Genomic DNA, 13,004 nt, shown 5'->3' on the forward strand with positions numbered 1-13,004 from the left:
AAGTATTTAAAAGCGGATGTCCTTTTCTAAACGCAAACATGAAATATATATGGTAATGAAAATCTTTTTTTAATATGTTTATAAGAGGGAAACCATTTTCGTCTAGGTAAGAATGAGGTACAACATATTCCAAAGCCTTTGCGGTACGCAGTGTTACAGTATTCTTGTCGTATGCGGTCATGTTTATACATTCCCAGTAATTCTTGCCAATTATCATTTCTTCTCTCCATCCGATGTAATACTCAATGGGATCATGTGACAATCTAAATTTATCACGTGCGAACTTATCAGGTAAACATGCTTTGAAATTAAACTTAGGTATATCCATTCGCCGTTTAATAGGATTATATGCATTGTCTTTCCTCATAATATCAAACATTTGGCTCCTATAAATGGTAGTAAATATTAACACGAAGACTTGATAAGTAATGAAAAGAACTGTTATAGACGTTTTTTTAGAATATATAGTAACAGTTCCTTCAAAGAGCACGGATACAATGAAAGAGAGGATATTAGTACTCTTCTTCTCGGGAACTAAATAGTCAATTAAACAAATTACTATAGACAAAGTTATAAGTAAAATTATAAAGTATGTCCACACACCATTTTTAAACTCTCCATAAAAAATTGCCCATTGGTTGGTGATCAATATATTTGGTGTTATAAACACCAATTTGTCTTCTGTAAACCTTATTGTTAGATCAAAAGAAAGACTTTCAGCTTGAAATGTTGAAGCCAGTGGCGCAGCATACAAATCATACGTAAGATTTTGAGTGAATTCTGGTGAAACTTCAGTAACAACAGTAGGATTTTGTGTCTTTATAAAATTTAGCTTAACTTTTATGTTTTCTGAAATTATTTTCAAAAATTCTATATGAATTCCTTCGGTGTCGCTGATTACGAAGGGTGGATCAATGTCATAAAGCACGTTGATGTAAAGGAACTTTTTCTCTCTATATAAACTGTCGGATATATCTCTTGTTTTGAGCTTCAAATCTTGTGGATTTGGGCATATGTCTACTACCTGGTGATCGACTGGTGAGATCCTATTGATCTCATAGTAGCTGTTTGCAGTATTTAAAGCTATAAGTAATACCTTATAAATAAAATACCTTTTAAGAGCACTCTTTAATTCTTGGTTAACTTTTTGTAAAATAAATACAAAATAATTTGTGTTGACTAACATTTTTGATTTATATAAAACATTTAAAACGTCTGTAACGTTTCCTGAAACCACGTATATATCGGGCAATATTGTGTATTTCCTGCTTATTTTACTACTTCTATTATAGAAAACTATAGGAAAATTTTTAATTCTTACATCGGTATTTACTACATATACACACTTTTTGTCTTGTTTTATGGATTCCAATACTGAATTTATACAACTTTCTAAGATACTTGCATTATTGATAAAATAAGTATTTGTTTCAGTAAAGAATAATCCACTGGATAATATAAGTAACAAGAACATTTTTCAATTACTCGAAATACGTGCAAAGGATAAGAATGGATCTAATAAATGTGTTATAAATCTTGAAAAAACTTAAAAAATTCGAACTGTTTTTTACCTGTGGATATATTAACCAGATCCTTTAATCAAATTTTTTTTTCTTTTTTGTATTGACAATAGTTGTCTGTAATTTAATACATACTCATAATATTTCATCTAATTATAAACGAACAAGAAAATAAATTATATAGTTGGTTAAATTACTAATATTATGGACACACGACGCACACACACATAGGTACGCACATACATATAGCTATAATATATTGTTATGATCTGCTTTCTCTTACTTTTATAATAATTAGTATGTATTTAATCAATTATTCAATTGTCGCAGATCATACATAAAAATTAAGAAAAATCTCGGGGTGCCTTACCATACAAAAAAATAACTAAATTATTTTAGGTTATACTTATCTTTTCTCGTGGATTCAGTATCTCTTAGTTGATCCTTATCGGGATAAAATAGGAAAAGGAAATAAATAGAAATACCATAAATAAGCAAATACAAATATCTTTTATTATCAAAAGCAATACTCTGAAAATTTACCAATCAAATCCTGTGGGAATAACTGTCCCAATGAAACTTTTACCACATAAATTACTTTTAATTTTACAAATATTTATCGGTTTGTTCCTGATAACATTCATAAAACAAACTAAACAAACAAATTTAGGTATTCGCAAAACTACTTATATTTCCTATTAAATTTTTGAAATATTGGAATCTTAGTTCACCTGCTTTTACTCAAAAAAATTAACTTCTGAACATAAAGAAAATCGATCACATAAGTTATTGACTGACCTTTGGATTCACACACAATGATGTCTCCTCTTGACCCAAACAGCTCTTCCTTGTTGATTATTTTAGGCTACCCATCAAAGCCCTCTCCGTTCTCAGCATCAATCCAGCAGCATACCAGCAATTAATTCTCCAAAACACGAGCCAGGCTTCTTTTGACCAGTACTCGTTAAAAAAACTCCAAAATTCTCTCCTCACATTCTCACAATAATATTCTCTCCCTTGGACTTTACAGAATCAAACAGGTATTTCTTCTCAATTTGATCTGTCTCTCGTTCCACTTTTCAGCTACACTCTTCACTATCTAACAACCACTGGTACTTGCTTCTGAACTGTTTACGAAAACTTTGACTGCTCTTCTCCGATGCCGGTCACATAATGATCTCCTTTTCCAAACTATTTGGACATTCAACGTTTTCTCATACCCATTCCGCTTTTTTCATTCGAAAAACCCATGCATCCTTCCAAACAATTACTTCTACTCATGATAATTACTTTTCCGGGAATTCTACAAATTTACTTGGGGCTTAAACGAAGAGACTTAAAATTCCAACTTTCTCTACCTTTTTTTTCTAAATATAATAATTACCTGTGGCTTTTGGCCTCGCTCGTAACAAAGCAACCGTTTTACAATTATAATCCCCAAATAAATTGTCTATTCACATCATTTTATTTACTAATGTCTTTAATTCTTCAGGGAAAAACTCATTAAGGATAAACCCACTGCTTAAAAGCTAACTTCTAATAAATAGTTACAAATCAATGTATCAAATAGTTACAAAAATCAATGTGTATCAAATTTATGTGCCCGCGTTATATTAAAAAAATAAAAATTTTATTCTATCTTTGATTGACAAAATGACACACAATAATATACAGGGTGTAACAAAAAGGCAGGTTATAAATTAAATTACATATAACGAGATTAATAATAGTTCGATTGACCCTAACTTACCTCAATAAAAATATGAACATAAAAAAAGGTAAAGCCCTTTGTAGTTACACAATGAAAACCGTATTTTACAACATATCGAAAACTATTATAGATTGTTTATTGGAAATGGATATGTGGCATGATTATGACAGGAACATCTTAAAAAAATAACAGTAAAATCTGTGCACTCCATAAATAATAATAATAGCTTTAATAATAATAGCTTTATTGCCCAACAGTTTCCCATTTACAGGACAATGATAAAAATATTACATAATTTATAACACCTATTATAGGTAAGATAAAGATTTAAGCAGTAGTACCAAAAAAATAACATTAATAATACAAGTTAGACTAAAATTAATATAAATTCAAACAGAAAAAGAAAATACATTAATAAAAAAAATAAAATAAAAAATTAGTGCTTATTTCAGACACTCAATAGCTACTTTTATAAAGTTCCTTTGAGAACATGAAAAAATGTCACAATGCTTACCAATCACATTAAAATTTCTACACATTACATTAATAGGAGCCTTACATAGAATATTTGTACGAGCTCTTGTACACCTAAATAATACATTTGTTCTTAAATTTGACCTTGGAATATTAAAATTAATGTTTTCTAATATTGAAATACAATCAATTGCATTATTAACAAGTTTGTACAAAAAAATTAAAGATGCAACTTTTCTTCTTAATTCTAAACTACACATACTAAAACGATCACACAAGTAATTATTATCTACACCTCTAGCCGGATAAAGACCATTTACTTTAAACATTAAAAATTTTAGAAATTTTCTCTGAACGCTTTCAATTGCAATGTTATGACAATCATAGAAAGGACTCCATACAATACTGGCATATTCAAGTTTAGAGCGGACATAAGTATAATATAGCAATGTTAATGACTTTATATTATTAAATGACTTACAATTGCGAATTAAAAACCCATAAGCCTTCAACGCTTCAGAAACTTTAACACACATATGTTCCACAAAAGTGAGTTTTGTGTCAAAGATTACACCCAAATCCTTAACTGTGTTCTGTCTTTCTAATATTCTATCGTGACAACTATAGTTAAATACAAATAAACTTGATTTCCTAGAAAAAGTGACTACTTTACATTTTTTTGTGTTAAGTTGTAATTTGTTGCTGTTGCACCAATTTTCCAATATTTCTATATTCTGCTGAAGTTGGTTACAATCATCCAGCTCCCTAATAGTAGAAAATATTTTCAAATCGTCAGCAAAGCCCAGTCTTTCGCATGAAATATTTTCAAGAAGGTCATTAATAAATAGTAGAAAGAGCAATGGACCGAGATTGGAACCTTGAGGCACACCAGACGCAGCAAGATATTTTTCTGAGACATAACCATTATATGCTACAAACTGCATCCTTCCCTGAAGATACGATTTTAACAATACGAGAGCACTGTCAGTAAAACCAAATGTTGAAAGCTTGCTAAGTAATACTTCATGATCAATTCTGTCAAAAGCCTTCGAAAAATCGGTATATATAACATCAACTTGGCCATTATCGTCAATAACTTCAGAAAGATATTGGGTAAAATAAACCAAGTTGGTTACAGTTGATCTTTTATTAACAAAACCATGCTGATGAGATGAAATATAAAGTTGAACAGAAGATAAGATCCTATTATATAATACGATCTCGAAAACCTTTGAAAAATTAGATAAAATAGAGATAGCTCTATAGTTTTCTATTTCTGACTTCACTCCAGCCTTAAATATCGGACACACCCTTGCTTCCTTCCATAGCTCTGGATACTTCATTTGTTGTATAGATAAGTTTATAATCTTGGTTAAAGGTATGACAAACGCACCAGCGCAATCTTTAATAAGAAACGAGGGAATCTTGTCAGGGCCTGATGTCATCTTATCTTTTAACTTTCTGATAGCAGCATTTATTTCATCCTCTGTAACCGATTGAAAACTAATTGATGTCATATATGGGTTTATTAGATAATTGCAACCACCTTCATCATCAGAAACTAAATAAACACTACTGAAAAATTCCGCAAAAGCATTCACTATGGCTTGCGGATCTTTGTAATCACTTCCCTCAAAACGCATGTTGCCAGGAATTCGTGATGATTTATTTCTAGAGTGAATGTAAGACCAGAACTTAGTCTTGTCTTGAGAAATATTTGTTTGAATATCCTCCAAGTAATTGTCATATGCCACCTTGACCTGATATTTTATTAGTCGTCGTAATCTTTTAAACTCAATAAAATCGGAATGAATCTTAGATTTTTTATATTTTCATCGGAATTTAACTTTTAGTTTTATGTTTTTTATAATCGCGGAATCAAACCAAGGTGGATATTTATGAGCATGATTTTTGTAAACCGGGATATGCTTATCAAAAATTTCATAAATTTTATTATAAAAAGTTTGTACAGCAATATCTACTTCGTCGCAGCATTCGATAAAACTCCAATCACTCTGTAGGATACTTGAATATAAGTTAACAAAATCTGCATTCCTAAAATTATAAGCTTTATCAAGTGAATTTGGAATAAACGTTACTTCCTTAGAAAATATGTTGTTAAAATTTATTAGTAGAGCCGGATGATGATCATCCTCAGCTACAAGAGGCAAATCATCGTGAGACACAGTACATTTTATATTGGATGCTATCAAATCAAGTATTCGTTCAAGTGTATTTTTTATATTATCATATTGATCCAAGTTATTAGTATTAAATAAATTTAAAATTGCTGCAGTTTTTCTATCCGATATGTCATTCTCAATAAATTTAGGAGCATTAAAATCTCCCAAAATAATCACAAAATTATCATTCAAATAATCAAGTTGTTCTAAAGATTCAAAGAAAAATTCACAATCTAATAAACTTAACTTATCAGGAATATATAATACCATTACATAAAAAACGATATACCTTATGCTGCATTTAATAACTAACATATCAATTAATGGAAACTGAAGATCAAATGGTGAAGTATCCATTACCTCGGACTTTATAAAATTTTTTATTGCAAGCAAAATGCCACCGCCTTTTGTTTTATCAACTAAATCAAATTTACGATCTTTTCGATGTACATCGTATTCATCAGTAAATAATTCATTACTGGATACTTCCTCATTTAACCAAGTTTCACTTATAGCAATTATATCAAATTCAGAAACACTAACAGCAGCCAAAAAAGTCTTCAATTTACTGTTCAATCCACGCACATTTTGATAGTAGCATAATAAATCTTCTTTACAAGTTGAAAAGCTGTTGGGATTGTTCAGTTTAAATTTCGGACTATTCTTGGTATAATTTTAATACTTGATTTTCATCGCGTAAAACTACTTTGATCGGTCGAGTTCTTCCATCAGAAAATCGACCAACCCTAAATAGCCTTATGTTTGAAATATCAAATTGCGGATCTAAGAGATTAATAATTTTATTAACCTCCAGTTTATCATCAGCGATTTCACCCTGTTGACTGTGATCTGGAACTCCAAAGATGACCAAATTTTGCTTGCGTCTATTTCTGTCGTTAATTTCCTCGATGACTTCTTCTAAATCCACATGCTGTGCACTAGGTTGTATTTTCACATTTTCAGCTTTCAACTCTTGAATATCATTTTCAGGCCCGGTCTGGCCAGGGCGGCTGGTCGGCGATCGCCGAGGGCCTCCGGCTCAAGGGGGCCTCCAAAAGCCAAAAAATTCAAGTAAACAAAAGTTTTTTTATTATAAAAAATTATTTTGTTTTACTGTTTCACAGCGACGTAATACAGCAAAAACAATTTTAAATAAACAATAACCTACTTTTTATTAAATTACAGCTAAGGGTAACCCCTAGGTTACCTAGGTATAATAAAAAAGTAATAGTAAGTCGCTCGGTGCTCGAGGTAGTCACCGATCCCACCGCGCCGCACCGTTCGGCTTAAGCTCAGCGCTCAGCGGTAGTGACACGACAGCGCCGCGCCGGCGCCCTGGACTCAAGCAGACAGCTACGACGCGACATTCTCTGCGCGCTCACCTGCTGTCAGTTGAGTTGACCTGCTGTCGATGAGTTAATGTGCGTTGTGAGTTATGACATATTGTTTGAAATTGAAAGGTGAATTTTTCAGTTTATAAAATGAAACGTGTGCACCCAAGTGGTGCAAGTAAAAGAAAAAAGAAGGAGAGGAAATCTTTCGAAATAAAACAAAGTTTGAATTTATGGTTAGCTGGTTCCAGTTCCAATCCTGCAAAAAATGAAAAATCGCAAACAGGTAGGCGGAAATATCAGAAGCTTTTTATGAGCATATAAGCACAGACAATAATATACAGATGTAGCAAAATTCTAACCACACTTATCTCGAAACTGATCACTTTTCAGGAGAGAGAAAAAACTGTATATTTTCTTGTTTTCAACCTAAAATTTAATAAAAAAAAACGTAAAACTGAAAAATGTTAATTGTATTACTATACAACTTACAGGCTTACAGGCTCACTTCAAAAAGGCAAATGAAAATATGATTTATACTCACTGTATGGCTCACGTCTTAAACTTAGTAGGAGCTGACTCGACAGTAAAGTTGCTTCAAGCAGAAAACTTATTTGGATTGGTAGAGGAATCTGCAGTTTTTCTGAGTTCATCTTACAAACGAATGGCAGTGTGGGAGAAAGAAACAAAAAAACAACATACCGCCCACGACAAACTTTATAGACTGCAAAAAATAGGAGCCACTAGGTGGTGGAGTAAACATAAGGCTCTGTCATCGATAATTGATGAAAGTGTTTTAAGGAGCGGGGAAATTGCCACGGACAAATTAACTAACGTCATTACCGTATTCAAAGAAATATATGAAATATCAGAAAGGACCAGGCAACACTCCTTATGGAAAAGTGGTCCCGGTCAAATTTGATGAAAGTTTGGTCAATGATACTTCTTGATGTGTAGATTAAAAAAGTCCATGGCACCTGGGTCTGAATAACTACTATTCTCGAGTTACAGCCTTCTGAAGTTATTGGATTCGAGTACACGGTTTACTTTAAGTGCACTAATTTACGGTCAAGTGAACGAAAATATTTATTATTAGAAGAAGAGAAACTCATGTTCTTCATACATACTTGCGTGTTGTATATGAATTCGTGGTCAAAAATAGTTGGATCGTATTTTAGTCTTCAGAAAACCTCCGAAAAGTCTTTAGAAAACTAAAGAAGTGCGGTATAAAATGTGCTGCTCGATCGATATAAGCATTATCATGTTTTCATGAATGCTTCTCAGTTATGCAATACCAGCAAAACTGCAGTTCGGCTTTATCTTTAGAAAACTACTGAACAGTGGCGGATCTAGGGGTAGATATGGGTAATTCCACCGGTAACATGGTCCAGAATTAATGAAATAACTTTATTTAACGAAAATGAACGAGATGCAGCCATCAAAACACATTTATAACCAAAGAGCGGATAGTGTGACGAAAAGACGTAAGCCCAGAACACGGGCGCCCATATAAAAAATTTTAGGGGGGCAAACATGAACATGTTGCACATTATATTTTGTATACTTTGAATAACCATATATAATTCAAAGCACCCGAAAATCCAGGGGGGCCACGGCCTCCCCCTGCCCATGGGTATGGGCGCCCATGGCCCAGAGTACGATTTAAGGACCAGATAAGATGAGTTACGGGTGTTAATCGTACGAAATTAGAAAACCAAGGCGAAGGATAGAATGGAATGGAAGCTGATTCTCGAACAGACCGAGGTCCACCAGGGGTTCTACAGCCAATGATGATGAGCTTTTTAATACAAAATATGATGGAGAATAATGTTGTATGGTTACTTTTATAACAACTATAATATTCATACTTAGGTATAATCATAATAAAAATTTTCTCTCTGTATTTTTTTAAGCAAACAAAAATGAAATATGATTTGTCATTTCGTCTCTTTACTTAAATGGTTAGATATAATCCTGATACTTATATCATACGCATATGCAATAGGCAAAGACTAAGTCACATCTTCAAAAGCTACTACGCAGATTTGTCACTAGATGGCACATAACTTTCAGCACTTGGGTTATCTCAATGACAGTTTAAAGGTTTGTTGATACTATGAGTTTGATGTAACGGCTTACTCTAATATTTTGTACAATCCGAATCCGAATGAACCAAAGGTGATTGCATTAGTAGATACAACATAATATGCCTACTTACATAAAAGCAACTTTCAAGTACTTCAACAATCTTATTCAATGCACAAAAGTAGACATGTTTTAAAACCAACATAAGTTGTAGCACCTGATGGCTATATTTTATCGATTTTTGGACCATACTTTTCTGATTCGTACAATAATGATGCCAACATGAATTTAACAGAGATGGAAATTATTTAAGAGATTGGTTCCAAAATGGAAACATACTCCTGGTAGACAGAGGATATCGAGATTGTATACCATTTTTACAATTACTAGGTATCGAACATAAGATGCCAGCCCTTTTGTCACGTGGACAAAAGCAACTTTCAACTGAAGATGCTAATAACTCACGCATTATTACGAAAAATCGATGGATTGTAGAAGGAAGAAATGGTCATTTAGGTACGCTCTGTATTAAATTCTTTGCCAATCCTATAAACATGCACCATGCAAACAACTAAATGATTTTTACCGTATTGCTGGTACACTATTAAATAAGTATCACCCACCGATCCACGTGCAAGGTGCTACAGCTGAACAGTTATTACAGAGATTACTAATTTCCAATGTTGTACAAGCTAGAGTTGAGACTGATAATCTGATTAGAAGAAATGGTCAATGGAGAAGGCTTCATAATCATGATTTTGCTAACTTTCCTGTTTTCGTCTTAGACTACCTAAAAGACCTTACGATTGGGATATATCAAATTAAACTGGCACCATCTTACATACAAAATAAAATAATAAGAGAAAATGACGAAGAGTTTCAAATTGATGAGAATATGGATGAACCCGGATTCATAAGAGTTCGAATATTTTCTAGGTTTCGGCAAGCTACAAAACACCAAGTATTCATTTCCTATACGGTTGATGAAGATAATGATGAAGATGAGCCTGTAGAAGAACCGATTAACGGGTACTACTGTACCTGTCCTGTCAATCTGGTGCGAGAACTGTAGGTACTTGTGCTCATGTCACCAGTGTGTTATGGTTTTTAGGCTTTGCAAGACATCAACCTAATGTTATGTATCCCGACGGGTCGTTAGTTAACACGACGTATGATGCATCTAACCGAAATCAGCAAAATGTTAATGTACGAATAGTCGAAGATGATTTAAACCCGATTTTTCCATAGACAATTGTAATTAATATTTAGCATTTACAAACTACCAGGTACTTTGTTTTTTTTTGTATTGAAATCAAGTCCATGTTCTCTACCTGTCTTATATCTGATATGCGGGATAAGTTTCATGTCAACTAATGTATTTTTTTATGTTTTAACAATGTTTTCTTTAATTATTCTGGAACATGTTACTAGTAAAATTACCCCCATCCCCCCTAGATCCGCCACTGTTCAGTATTTTTCTAAAGATAAGGCGGAACTGCAGTTTTGCTGGTATTCCATAACTGAGAAGCATTCATGAAAACATTATAATGCTTATATCGATCTAGCAGCACATTTTATACCGCACTTTTTTAGTTTTCTGAAGACTTTTGGGAGGTTTTCTGAAGACTAAAATACGATCCAACTATTTTTGACCACGAATTCATATACAACACGCAAGTATGTATGAAGAACATGAGTTTCTCTTCTTCTAATAATAAATATTTTCGTTCACTTGACCGTAAATTAGTGAACTTAACGTAAACCGAGCACTCGAATTCAATAACTTCAGAAGCTATAACTCGAGAATAGTAGTTATTCAGACCCAGGTGCCATGGACTTTTTTAATCTACACATCAAGAAGTATCATTGACCAAACTTTCATCAAATTTGACCGGGACCACTTTTCCATAAGGAGTGTTGCCTGGTCCTTTGGCAAGTCAATGGGCGAAATTTGAAAACCTATTTATTTCATTCGTTTTACTAGATATGTTTCTTGTTATAACGCCTGTTTCGAAATATTTGCAAACTAAAACATTGGACTACGCTATTGCTTGGGATTTGGTTCAAACACTACTTAAACAGATCAATGAAAAAAGAAATGACAAATATTTTGAATTTTTGTACACGAAAACAAAAGAGTATGCGACTGCTGTTAACAGTAAATTGGAAGATAGCAATATTGATTTGGAATTACAATTGGACTTTACGGAAAGAAGAATTTCAAAGAAAAAACGAATGCCTGGGGAACAATCAAGTGATGATGCTCCTGAAATATCAGCAGCTCAACATTTCAAGCATGTATTTTTCAATATGTTAGACTGTGCTAAAACAAGCATAGAAGAAAGATTTTGCCTAAACAGAGAAATTTTAGAGGACCTTTCTTGGTTAAATCCAAGAAAATTTAATGACATAATGACGATTAAAGACTTTCCGGCTGGAGTCCTCTCTTGTATCTCAAAACTTTGCAATGTTGAAAGAAGTATATTATTAATAGAACTTAAACAATTTGCAGATCAGTACAAAAGTTTCATAAAAGTTGTAAACACTCAAGATGAACAGATCCCAGACGAAGAATCAAACAAAGCAGAAGAAATTTTAAAAGACCGTGAACTCGATTCGGAACCTGAATCAGAACAAGACAATTTTTGTGGTTTCTGCAATGACAGCAAAAAATGTTTCAAGTGTTTGTCATGTGCCTTCTCAGTTCTTTTTGAACTCTCTGGATCAGGATTGTTCACTAACTTATATGTAGTTTATAAATTTATCCTAACGATACCCTGTACACAGGTTACATGTGAACGGGTTTTTTCTAAGCTAAAAATAATAAAGAATCGTCTTAGGGCTAGTTTAGGCCAAGACCTTATGTCTAGCCTTATTTTTATGAACATAGAGAGAGACTTGTTTTCTGACATCGACAAAGAAGAAATCATTAATGTCGTGGCCAGTAGTAGTGACGAACTTAAAAGAAAACTGATGGGATAGGCTAGGCAATCGTTGATAAGGCTACTATCACTATGGTAGGAATTTTTGTCGTGTTTATACGGTTAACACATTTTTTTTTAACTTCTTTATGTAATAATTATTTATGTTATACTTATACTTCTATTACACTAGGCCATATTTTAGTATCAACGTACACTAGGGCGTTGCATTAAAGTTTTGTTTAATATAATGCAGCGTTTTTTTGCCTTGTGTTTTTATCGACACTAGGCCATATTTTAGTATCAATGTACACTAGAGTGTTGCAATAAAGTTTTGTAAAATGCAGCGTTTTTTTCATTGTGTTTTTATTGTCATGTTAGTAGTTGACCTTTCATTTAACTATCGTTCTGTTTTAGTCAACCATTCTTAAACAGTACTGCATTTAAAATTGATTTTTGAAGTAGTTACATCTATTAATAAATTAAAATTTGGTGCTGATGTAAAGGTAAAATATTTTAATCATTTTAGCCTCTGGATTGTTGATATACAATGTCAATGTCATTTAGAGGTACAGTATTACCTAACCAAATAGAATCGCTAAGATCTTCAAATTGCATTGTAAAATATTTAGCAATTATTCAATTTCAATAAAATTATTAAAATTTTAAAAGCATTTAAAACCACGTTAGCCGCATGCAGCAAACATAGGCTAACTATTGTTGCCGTGAGAGGACCCCATGGTCCTCGTTCTATTTCCGGCCGGGGGGGGGGGGGGCTC

Source organism: Diabrotica virgifera, chromosome 7 (assembly GCF_917563875.1).
Source record: "Diabrotica virgifera virgifera chromosome 7, PGI_DIABVI_V3a".
NCBI classification, from domain to species: domain Eukaryota; kingdom Metazoa; phylum Arthropoda; class Insecta; order Coleoptera; family Chrysomelidae; genus Diabrotica; species Diabrotica virgifera.